This window comes from Lissotriton helveticus, chromosome 7, assembly GCF_964261635.1.
Source record: "Lissotriton helveticus chromosome 7, aLisHel1.1, whole genome shotgun sequence".
NCBI lineage: Eukaryota > Metazoa > Chordata > Amphibia > Caudata > Salamandridae > Lissotriton > Lissotriton helveticus.
The window spans coordinates 658,995,622-659,008,784 of record NC_136068.1 but is presented as its reverse complement, the minus strand read 5'-3'; the positions used below and the strand labels follow the sequence as shown (position 1 = coordinate 659,008,784).

The 13,163-nt window shown below is 40.2% G+C and overlaps 1 protein-coding gene across 1 annotated transcript in view; it reads right to left on the bottom strand.

Moving 5' to 3' along the window:
* The window catches only part of LOC144768933 (uncharacterized), a 367,458-nt gene that overhangs the window by 53,688 nt on the left and 300,607 nt on the right, over positions 1–13,163 (bottom strand). The gene's annotated exons all lie outside the window — the stretch shown is intronic.

Genomic DNA, 13,163 nt, shown 5'->3' with positions numbered 1-13,163 from the left:
AATAAATAGCGATTCTTTACCATTCCTAGTTTGCGATGAGCTATTTGCTAATTAGCCGAATGTAGCCCAATGAAGCCCAATGTAGCCCAATGTAGCCCAAAGATGGCCGCCAGACACACAAAAAAACAAATGTAGCCCAAATATCAGCCAGATGTAGCCCAACTATAGCCCAGTGACAGAATGACCAATCAGCTTCGCAAACCTCCGTTACGCGAAGCGGAGCGCTGTTACAGATATATATCTTTTTTTGAACGTTAATTTCTCAAAATCCACTGGAGCACATATATTGAGACCTAGCAAAGGCACATCGGGCTACCAGTCCCTAATATTTTGCCAAGTTTCGTGCAAATCCATTCAGCCGTTCGATTATTATTTTTATTATTTTTTTTTGCCCCGCGGGGCCCTTTTAAAACCTCCACATCAAACCTAGGGGGTCAGCGAGGATCTACTATGCCCCCTTATAGTTATTTCCCCCTTTGTTTTGACCTCCTCTTGTCTCTCGATCCTACCGAGAGACAAGATGGCGGCCGCTACGGACTGTTTGGAATGTTGACAGACGCCGGAGAACCAATCAGCTTCGCTTCACAAAGCTCCGTTGCGCGAAAAGTCCGCGAACCAGAGCGCTAACCGGTCCGCTGTTACAGATATATATCTTTTTTTAAACGTTAATTTCTCAAAATCCACTGGAGCACATATATTGAGACCTACAAAAGGCACATCGGGCTACCAGTCCCTACAATTTTGCCAAGTTTCGTGCAAATCCATTCAGCCGTTCGGGCTAAAAGTGAGGCCAACCGCCCTATGGAAAACTCAATGTTAAAAACACGTTTTGGGACCCCCCTTTTTTCTCGGCCCCCACTGGACGAACCCCCCCCAAATTTTCAAGGGCTGCTCAGAAACAAAATGTGCCATTTTCCTGAAAATTTCAGCCGATTCCGTCCACAAACGCCAAAGTTATTAGACATAGAATTTTCAAAAAACCCATAGAGAAAAAATCCTAACTATATATACCTACTGGCGACCGCCAGTAGGTAATATATATATATATATATAAATTTATTTGTATTTCATCTATTATTATTTGATTCACACATACATACATACATGTATATTCGTATGTGTGTATGTGTGTATGTATATATATATATTACCTACTGGCGGTCGCCAGTAGGTATATATAGTTAGGATTTTTTCTCTATGGGATTTTTGAAAATTCTATGTCTAATAACTTTGCCGTTTGTGGACGGAATTGGCTGAAATTTTCAGGAAAATGGCACATTTTGTTTCTGAGCAGCCTCTGAAAATTTGGGGGGGGTTCGTCAAGGGGGGGCCGAGAAAAAAGGGGGGTCCCAAAACGCGTTTTTCCCATGTTAATTTCCATAGGGCGGTTGGCCTCACTTTTAGCCCGAACGGCTGAATGGATTTGCACGAAACTTGGCAAAATTGTAGGGACTGGTAGCCCGATGTGCCTTTTGTAGGTCTCAATATATGTGCTCCAGTGGATTTTGAGAAATTAACGTTTAAAAAAAGATATATATCTGTAACAGCGGACCGGGCAGCGGCCCAGGACGCGTACTTTTCGCGCAACGGAGCTTTGTGAAGCGAAGCTGATTGGTTCTCCGGCGTCTGTCAACATTCCAAACAGTCCGTAGCGGCCGCCATCTTGTCTCTCGGTAGGATTGAGAGACAAGAGGAGGCGAAAGCGGAGGGGCAAATGACCATAAGGGGGAATAGTAGATCCTCGCTGACCCCCTAGGTTTGATGTGGAGGTTTTAAAAGGGCCCCGCGGGGCAAAAAAAAAAATAATAATAATAATCGAACGGCTGAATGGATTTGCACGAAACTTGGCAAAATTGTAGGGACTGGTAGCCCGATGTGCCTTTGCTAGGTCTCAATATATGTGCTCCAGTGGATTTTGAGAAATTAACGTTCAAAAAAAGATATATATCTGTAACAGCGCTCCGCTTCGCGTACTTTTCGCGTTACGGAGGTTTGCGAAGCTGATTGGTTTTTCGGCGTCTGTAAACATTCCAAACAGTCCGTAGCGGCCGCCATCTTGTCTCTCGGTAGGATCGAGAGACAAGAGGAGGCCAAAGCGAAGGGGCAAATGACCATAAGGGGGCATAGTAGATCGTCCCTGACCCCCTAGGTTTGATGTGGAGGCTTTGAAAGGTTCTCGCAGGGCAAAAAAATATATACCGTTTTTTTAGTTTTTTTGCGTGGAGTGCGCTCGGTTCGCGAACCGGGAAGCGTTCTGGGGAGCGTACTTTCTTGAAAATTAGTGAAAAAAGTTAGAGTACAATAATAATTGTGAGTGATCAGATGTAGGGTAGCTCTGAGAAGAGCTTTTGGGTTTATGGTACATTTAGGTACTTATAAGTAGGTACCAATGCACATTCTTAAATTCAGAGTGAAAACTCTGTTGCCCTCATCTGAGAAGTGAACTCCATCTCCTCTGTAGATATCTTGCATGTAGTAACGCAAGTTATTGTTGTAGAGGGAGCCCATTCCATGGTCTCTCATGTAAGCTGAAACAGATTTGTTTACATGCTTCCTCGACTTCTCAATTTGTGGACAAAATTGGTTTGACCACCTCCATTTCTGTCTTTGGCATATATTTGAATATACCAAGGCAGTCTGAGGAAAAAGTGCCATCAATTGCTCAAAGGTGTCCTTTAAAAGCATTTCCAGACCTACCCCAGTCAAAGTGCCCAAATCATTACCTCCACAGTGCACAATTAACAGGTCAGGTTTGGGCAAATGCATAAAGGTTTTCACCAATGGTATCAATTGGTGACATTTTAATCCTCTGTGGCCAAACCACTTAATTTCCACATCTTGTAAATTGAGGTTAGGTAAATTCCTGTTTTCAGCGTACCTTTGAGCCCAATATATGTAACTATGTCCAACAATCCAGACAGAAAACATGGCGAGAGAAGGTTCTGCTGCAGTCAGATGAAGTGTGGCAATGAAATGGCAGTTGAAAAAATGAGAGTGTAAAATGAAAAAAACTGAGGAGTTTCTGTGTTAATGAAGCAGTAAGAGTGATTGGTGGATTTTGATTGCTGAAAACAGAAAGTTAGTGTGAATGGATGAGTTCGTTGAAAGATGTATTTTGAGTGGCGAAGAAAAAATCATTAAATGAAAGAATGCTCTGGATATGCAGGTGCACTGAGAGTTCAGAGTTCAATTGCAACATTGTTGTGTGAGAGGTCTTGCAAGAGGTGGTTGCTATGCAGAAAAAGCAGAGAGGGGGCAGAGGGGGGAAGGGTTTTGCTTTGAAAAAAAGTGAGGGAAGAGTTTTGATTGGGTGACATGAGAGATATGTGTGAGGAATTACAGCATTTCTGTGCTTTTGATAGCTGCAGACTCTGGAGTGAATACCTTTTGCTCTGCTGAAGACAAATTGGTGTGTTTCTGAGACTGTTTTGAAACTCAAAGTATTTGCTAAGGTGAGAAAAGATTTCTTTAATTTAGATAGAAAATAGTGTGCTTTAAGGAGAAAATTATGAAGAAAGTTGTGTTTTTCAAATGTTGCTTTGTCTCAAGTGTTTCACAAATAGATTTTGTTTCTTTGAGAAATTGTAATTGGAGGAAATGTGAAGTATTAGTACTGACAGGGCTTTTATGTGCATAGGAGCTGTGGAGTGTTTTCAAATTATGACTTGTAAATCGTTTTTGAGAAAAAGCAATGGTTTTAATATTGATGAGAAGGACATAATGGTGTCTGCTTCTTTATAAGGTAATTGAGAGTCTGTGATGTTATTTTTCCCATTTCAATGTAAGAAGTTTGTCTGTGGAGCAAATTGCTTGTAAATATGCTCCCACCTGTGCATGGCAAATTTAGATTTTGAATGTTTCCGTTACATAGGCATGTTAAAGGTGACGGAAAATGCTGCAAAGGCAATCAAAAAATGCTTTTATGTGTCTTAAGGACATTTTAAGTCATTTCCCCATGTGCAGTGTTTTCAAATTATGAGTTGAAAATCGTTTTTGAGGTAAAGGAATGTTTTCAAAATTTATGTGCGCCATATGACCCCAAATTTCTTTTTCAGGGGTGCAGCAGGGTGTTCTTGAGACACCCCTGCACCGTCGGAAAAATTCGTAATTTGCGATGAGGTAATTGCTAATCGCAAATTGTACCTTCATTCCTATGGGCCTCCTGCTGCATGGAAATGAATGGGTAATTTGTAATTAGCAAATAGGTCATCGCAAACTAGGAATGGTAAAGAATCGCTATTTATTTCTTAAAGTTCGCTATTTAGGAAATGCAAAAAACTTTGATGATACATATGGCGGTTTATCTCTAACAAGATAAGAAGCATAGGGATAGATTTATGATGACTGGCGCATCATTAGGGATGTGTTAGTCATTCTGTGCCGCTGTTCCGTCACCTATGGTGTGCTGCATTTACAATGCGGCGCATCATGGGGCAAAAACAGCACAGATGCGTGACGTATTTGTGCCGTAAAGTTGGCGCATTGCTGGAGTTGTATCGCAAGTGTGATGAAGCTCCAGTAAGGTTGAGGGGTGCCCCTGTCGCAGGGTTTCTGTTCTGACACAGAACTGTGGACAGAGGATTGGAACCTCGGCGAATTAGGGTGTCCCAAAACTCACCTTAGTAATCAAAACCCCTTAGCAAGCTAGGTACAGTGACACATTGGATATAACAAACTCTCAATGTTTAGACAATCCAGAATATGAACTTATAGTACCTCAGGATACGTGGAACTCATGAACAGTCGGTCGTTATATATTTCTTAGAAACCAGAACATGGAGTTAAGAAGAACACATGTGTATTTGAAATGTTTATTTACTAATGCCGTCTTCTCAGGCGTAGTATCTTAGATTATACAAGTACACATATTATCAGTAGCAAAATTACCAGCATAGTTAATAGTACATAAAAAGCGAATGGTGACAGTATGTAAACATGCTGTAAATGAATAAGAGTTAGCAACACTTATAAGCAGCCGCGGGCCGTGGAGGGAGTTACGGTGGGGCAGGGAGGCGGGGAGGGGGAGGGGCAAGGTAGAGAGGGCTCCACCCTGCTTCTCCCCCTCCCCGCCTCCCTGCCCCACCGTAACTCCCTCCACGGCCCGCGGCTGCTTATATCTCACCCTCCCTAATACACATAATATATTATTTGCTAAGAAGGTCTCTTTGTGTTGGTTTAGGGCGTGCCGATACTTTAGTGTCTTAGATTTGAAGGAATCACATCAGCATAGAAAAGATAATCCATATGCCGTGCTTAATATCGCCAACGGCATTGTGCCATAATATTCTAGCATGCGATTGCGGAACAGTGTCAGCAGCTGCAGGGCGGGAGCTTGCACAGGAGGGACATCCATATTTAAAAATGTAAAAAAGCACAAGAGCGTCCGCTGGTAATGCAAGTAAAAATGGGAATCCACGAAGCAGAGTGGAAAAAATAGAATGTAAGAAAGCAGGGATGACTCCAAAGATTTTCTCAAATGAAGTCACGAGACCACTGGTAACAACTTTAAAAAAGTGCGCCAGGCTCTTTGTGGAGGATGCGTTAGAGATAGTCCGAACCATCTTGCTGAAATGGAAAGGCGAATCTGTATTTAAAAGGGTCTGCAGCTCTGTACGGGTGTTCGCTGTGTGAAGGACGAAAGTTTCACGGGCCGAACTCAAGGCCACCTCTCTCTGAGACAAAATAGCTCTTATTCTTGCCATGCCGTTGAAATGTGCTGCCAAGGTTGGTATTTGTGGCCAGATTGAAAACTCCCTATGTTCATGTGTGGGAGGAAATAGAACATTTCTGCAGCAAATAACCCGTTCATTTACTGTTACGATAAAATGAATACTTTTAATTAACCCAGAACAATCTTCATTATTGAGCATCAAATAACTACCATTTTCCAAGAACTTGAACGTGGGGATGATAGCAGGAACTGGTGTGCCTTGCAACACGCAAGCCATATTTGGTCGGTGTTTGTTGCATGAACCGTGTAACTGTATGTGCCTACACATTAGTGAATGATCTGGCGTCTCAGTGCATTCCTCTCCATTCAGATAAAGTTCTTGATCATCTTTGAAAATCTGTATGTGTATGGAAGCGACCAGACTTGATGAAGAAAACCACTACCTAAAGGTTAATAACGACCTATTGGTATATATTTCATACAATTTGAAAACTTATATAAAGCAAAAGGCAGCGTTATTAAACCGTGGATAAGGCACGTTGCCAAAGCAGTCAACCTTTTGGATTTATACTGGAAATGTTAAAGGAAGAATTACGGAGTAGGGCCTGTAAATCTTTAATAGACAACGAGTAAAATTACTCCAACCATCGTATTCCTCTAACTCCGGGATAGTAGGGGTGTTTAATTTTTTAGAAGTAGCCAATCCAAAGCATTTGGTCTGGGAAATTGTTTCATTCACAAACAACATATGTTTTGGGATGAGACATGCACGGTGGAAAGCCTCAGTGCCTTGTACCTGCCAGGTTCGTGAACCCCAAACTGATGTAGATCCTGGATATTTTTACTCTGTATTACGTTAGCATGGTCTCATTACTGGTTTAAACGCCATTTTTCCTTTTTTGTAACTTCTGCACACGACACTTAGTTGTTGCTTTAGCTTTCAGCCTACGTGCGTCAAGATCTATGCCTGCTTCAAGCAGGCGCAGGGTTTTGATGTAGCTTTGTCCTATCTGATTGTAAATGCGGCACACCGTGGGTGGCAGAGCAGCGGTGCACGTTAACTGGTGCATCCCTGGGGATGTGCTAGTTAATATAAATCTGCCCCTTTACATTTAATTATGTGCAGGGGACACAGAGTAGGTGAGGTTTATCCAAGGTTAAGAAGAGATGAGTCCTGTTCAGTGAAAAATTGGAGATAGGCTTCAGTATATTATATTCTTAAGTAGTGTGTTAAGTTTTTGATGACTGTTATTAATTTACTGTTGGGTAATAGTGGTTAATAATATTTTTTATTATATTTTACCACAGATTCAACTGCAGATTATTTCAAGATTTTAGGATGCCTAGCAAAGAAAGAGTAAGAAAGGCTGGAAAACGTCAAAGACAGCAGGAGCATGGAATATTGCAGCAGTCCTCTAACAAAAAGATTTGTCAAGTCACCAAGAAAGCACCGGGTAAGAGTCGAAAAACAGTCATAAGAAATATGTGTAGTAAAAAAAATATTACTACAGAAAATGTTTCACTCCAGAAAAGGAGAATGAATTCAAATGGTAAGGAAAGGCCAATGAGAAATGTTACTGCTAGAGTAAGAGATAACTCTATGCATGAAAGTAGAAGGAAACAACAGTTTAGGGATATTCGTAAACGAATGTTCCGCAACAGGATAATTGGGAATTTGTTAAAAAATATTAAGAAAGGTCAGCAGAAAGTGGTTTTTTATAAGAGAAAAAAAATAGTTGAGAAAGTTATTGATCAGGCATTTGAAATTAAACGTAAGTTATTTATTTTGACAATCAATAGAATTAGGAAGCTAAACAAGGTAATTTATGATTTCAAAAGAAATAGTAGATGGAAGAGAATAGTTAATCGTAGTAATTTTTGTGAAGTTTTTTCTGGAGAATGGATGCATAGTTCAAGCTCTGAGGCATTTTTTAATGAGGAGAGTTATTTCCAGGATAATGATTTGGTGCATGCAGTTGACACCAGTGGTCGAGCTTATGAAGTGAAAGATGGTTGTCCAGTTGAAAAAGAAAAACTTGTGAGAACAGAGATAGAAGAGGTGTTAGGTAATGAGGTTTTAGGGAGACGTCCTAAGGGTCCTGTGTACACCTGGAAGTGTAGTAGTATTTGCAGTGTACGACAGGATTCCATCAATTTGCTTTGTGATTTTATACGGTCATTTAGTAAGAAAAGTTTGAAGCAGAAAATGAAGTTGTTGCAAGAATTAGATCCTTGCAGAGTGAGAGAAGTGATAGGTTTGCATGGTCATTCACTGGCTTGTCTTTCCAGGAGAGTATGCCAGAGTGTTTTTCATCATTTCAGGATGCTAGCAGTGCATCATAATAAAGTGAGGAAATTAGTTAGAATGTTGTATTATGCTAAGAGTCCAGCAATTAAGCTTAAACAATTATGCGCTGCTCTTTTGCATGGTTCTGAAATAGATGTGAAGAATATATGTGAAGAAATTGAGTTTTGTTACTTTGGAAGTAAAGAGGAGAATGTTGAAATTGACCAAGAAGAAGAGAGTAATGTGGAAGATAGTGTACAGGTTTCCAGTACAGATAATTTCCAGAGGGAAATTGCGACGTTTGAGGTGAAATCAAGTGAGAGGCCAAATTTCACTTGTGTGTGTTGTCGACGCACTTATTATAAGAATCAGACTAAGTTAGTGGATTTATATGGAAAAAGTGAAAGGGAAAATAATAGTGAATGGAAGGATTTTACAACATACTTGATGGTAGAAAATTGTTTTGATTTGGGATTGGATCAACGTGTGTGTACTTATTGTTGTAACAAATTAAATCAAAACCAGATGCCTGCTAGAGCAGTTCATAATAATCTGGAATTGGTTGAAATTCCTTCTGAATTGAAGGATTTAAATACTTATGAATCTATTTTGATTCAAAGTATCCATCCCTTTCAGGCTATTGTAAGAATGGAGCCAAAGACAGGGAAATTGCCTCCATCAGATTTACAGAGAGGATTAAAGGGAAGAGTTGTTTATTTGCCTCTAGATTTGAAGAAAAACATTAACACAATTGGAGTAGAAAAAGTGGAAGAGGAACCTCTGGTTATCTTAGTTAATGGGGTTCCGACAAAGAATAAGAAAATATGGCAAGATTTAGTAGATGTTAGGAAAGTCAAAAGGGCAACATTGTATTTGAAAAAATATAATAAATACTATAAAAATGTATATGTTGCAGAAGAGGAAGTAAGTGAGGAAGAGGATAGCGATTTGTGTGCTGGTCAAATTGAGAAAGTAGAACCCTCTACTAGTGAAGAAATATATGAACATTATAGTGTTCATCCTTTGCATTCCAAGGAAGTCATGGGGAATGCTATTGAGTTGTTTCAAATGAAACAAGCGAAAGGGAGTCCCATTAGTGTTTGGGAGGAAAGTTTGGAAGCTCGGTGTTTCCCACAGCTTTTTCCAACAGGTCAGGGAGGAAGATATGATGAGCGACCTCATCAAATTCCTGCTTCTGAATACCGGACTTTGCGATTGTATGCAGGAGATCCTAGGTTTCGACAATGCATTCCTTATTTGTTTCATCTCCTGTTTGAAAGCGATCTGTCTGGACTGTCATATGCAGTGAACCACATCTTGAAAAGTGGTATACACATGCAAAACATCTCGGCAAGTGACTTTATGGATAAAGTCAATGTCCAAGACAGTATTTTGGATTCTCACCTGATTAATCTCATGGCGTGTCAGCGTGGTACTAATGAGTACTGGTACCGTCGTCATGGTGATTTAAAATGTATGCTGAGGAACTTAGGAACTCCCACATGGTTCCTCACTTTGAGCTGTGCTGAGTATGGCTGGGAAGACTTACTTGAATTTCTACGAGAGGCAAATGCTAACGTAGAAAACATCGAATTCAAGACACCCGGAGAACTGTGCTCTTTGGATCCAGTCAATGTATGTAGGTACTTCAATCATAGATTTGAAGGTATGATGTCTTTCATCATGAATAAGAAGAATCCACCTCTTGGAGAGGTGTTGGATTTCTTCTGGAGGAAGGAGTACCAAGCAAGAGGTGCTCCTCATATACATATGTTGCTGTGGATCAAGGATGCACCTAAATTTGGAACGGATGCAGACGACTCAGTGATGAGTTTCATAGAACAGTATTCTACGTGTGCTGTTCCAAACGCAAAGGAGAAAAAAAGCCTAAGAGAAAAAGTTCTACGTTTCCAAAGCCATCGATGTGGAAAGTACTGTCGTCGTAAATTCCGGAACAAAGACAAGTTCTACACCAAATGTCGTTTCGGCTTTCCACGATCGGTGATTTCTAAAGGAAGAGTGAACAGTTTGATGTCTTCGCTGCGACATAATGTGATGAAGAAATCACCTAAAAACACATACAATTTGAAGAGGAACGAAGAGTCTAAGTACATCAACGACTACAACCCGGTGATTTTGTCCATGTGGAATGCTAACTTGGATATACAGTTTGTGGCTGATAACTGTATGGCTGTGGCTAGGTATGTGACATCTTACATCACCAAAAAAGAGAAGACAGAATTGAAGGATATGTGGGAGGACATTTCCCATGAAAAGAGCCTCAGCAAGAAGTTGTACAGTTTCAGTCTGAAGATGTTGTTGCATCGAGAAATCGGAGCTTACGAATGTTCTGACCGGTTGTCTTCAGCAAGTCTCTATGCCAAGTCCAGGAGTATCGTTTGGGCGAGTCTTGGTCTTGCTGCAACGCGTAATCGAGTTCTGAAACCTGTGCGGGAAATTGAGTATTTGGCGGAAAAGGAGCCAAACAGTACCGACATTTTGAAGAGCAACATGTTGGATACATATTATCCAAATCGAAGCAGTCACCTCGAGAATGTTTGTCTGTATGAGGTTCTGCAAAATTACATATTCAAGAGGAACATCAAAGAAGATACTGAGAAAGGAGTGTATGCTGTAATAGGAAGTGAGGGATGTCTGGTCAAGCAAAGAAAATGCCACTTGATAAACCATCGAAAATTGAGTGGCGAATCTCCTGAAAAAAAGGAGTTTTTCTATTTAGCACTTTTGCAACTTTTTAAGCCTTGGCGTGCAGAAGAGGAACTGCTTGGAGATTTCCTCTGTTACGAAGACTCTTTCAATGCTGCCAAGGAGACCATAGAATGTCCTGCTTTTCCCAAATATGTAGAAATGTTGAATGTGGAAATTGAGCAGGAAGCAACGATTGCAGCCGAGATTGCCAGAGACAGTTCTCAGGACAGTCAGAGTTCTGCTTCATTGAGTCAGGATCCACTAGGAGGACCTCTTATCGAAAATGAAGCTGCCACTGCTATGAATGAAGTGGAAAGAGCCATGGCACATGCTCAGGAGGATGCGGTTAACTTAGAAGAGTTGGAAAGACAACTCAACGTTGAGCAGAGGAAAATATATGACGAACTTACCATGCAAATTGATCATGGATTAAGTCATGACAAGAAAGAGTGCTCATGTACGTCGTTGAAGCCTGTCCGACTGTACGTGAGTGGAGAAGCGGGAACTGGAAAAAGTTTCCTTATTAAAGCAATTTCATGTTATTTGCAGGAAAGGACAGAGTCATCGCTGTCTTGTGTTGTCACCGCTCCAACTGGACTGGCAGCACATAACATTAAAGGGATTACTTTACATCGTTTACTGATGCTGCCAGTGGAGCATGACAACAAATTAGAATATCACAAGCTATCTGGAGATGCTTGTTTTGAAGTTTCAAGAGTCTTGAGGAAAATGAAACTTCTTATCATTGACGAAGTAAGCATGGTTTCCAATGTCATGCTTGCCTTTGTGCATTTGAGAATGCAAGAAGTTCTCAAAACAGAGTATGATGTGTTATTTGGTGGCAAACACATCATTGTTTTTGGAGATCTTCTGCAGCTGACACCAGTGAAAGGGCAACCTGTGTTCAAAATGCTCACGCATGAAGATACCAGGAAGTGCTTAGGGAGTATTGGCAACGTCAATATATGGTTAAACTTCAATTATGCTGAACTGCATGAAAATATGCGTCAGGCAAAGGATGAAGTTTACAAGACTATTCTACAAGATGTTAGAATTGGAAAAGTGACCGAGCATGGGAAAGAAGCTTTACATGCACGATTACTGACAAATTTATATCCAGACGAAGATGTTGTGCCTGAGAATATTTTTCAGAAAGTTACTGAGAAAAAATCTGGAATATGTTTGATGCCAACTCTTGCAGAATGTGCCAAATTCAACAACAAAATGTTGCATTTAGAAAAGCAAGAGATTGTGAAATTGGAAGCTATTGACAGAGTAGAGCATATGGGATCAACAATTATTTTGTCTGAGAATCTGAAAACAAAATTGGATTCATTAGAGAAGAGTATATCTAAAACTGCGGGTTTTGAAAAGACTCTGAATGTGTGCTTGAACTGCCGTATAATTTTAAGAAGGAATTTACATGTTGAAAGAGGTCTGGTAAATGGATCAATGGGTAATGTTGTTGATTTTGTGAAATACAGAAATAGAGATGGAATTGAATTTTTAAAAATTAAATTTGATGGCATTGAGGAAGTACAGCTAATTGCTTGTTGTCCTGCTAGATTTTTGCTTGTAAAAGACTTATATGTTCGTCGTAAGCAGTTTCCTGTTTGCTTGGCATATGCGGTGACAATCCATAAATCGCAAGGTTTAAGTGTAGACTGTGCATTGGTGAATATTGGCAGTTCTGTGTTCAAGGAGGGTATGGCATATGTGGCATTGTCACGAGTTAGGACTTTATCGGGATTGTACTTGATTGAGTGTGATGTCACAAACATTTGTGCGGATCTAGATTGTGTTAAGGAATACAATAGGTTGAGAAGAGAGTATGCGCCACATTTGCCTCAGTATCCTTTGTTTGAGAAACGTGTGGTAGGCCGGAAACGAAGAAATGTGACCAATACTGGGGAGGTTGTAGCAAAAAGACGAAAAGTTGATGAACCTGAAATTATAAGCAGAAACAAAAAGGATTCTGTTGAAGATGTTGTTGGTTTTCAATTTGAAAACAGTTCTGGTGTCAACTGCTATGCTAATGTAGTGGTTAATGTTGTCTTTTCTCTAGAAACTTTAAAAGAACAGATTGTGGTCAATTCGGATCAAAGATTTTGCAGTTTGTTAAATTCTGTGTTAGAGAAATGTAGCACTGATAGAACAAACATAGAAAGTGTGTCTGAAATTCGAAATCTGTTAGACAGATGTTCAGGCCAAACACAATTCTCTCAAAATAGTCAGCAAGATTGTCAGGAGTTTTTAATGTATATGCTTGATGTATTGCATGATGAAGGTGTAGATGTAGATCACCTGTTTGGGCTTTCTTATCAATGGCAGCATGACTGCGAGAACTGTAGGGTATCAGCTACTACTAGTGTAGACTCAGAAAGATTTATATATTTAACTTTGCCAGACAGTAAATCAGTCTCTTTTAATAAGCTAGTAAAAGCAGCTGATCACAACATGGAGTGTAGCCAATGTAAATCTGAAATGATGTCCACA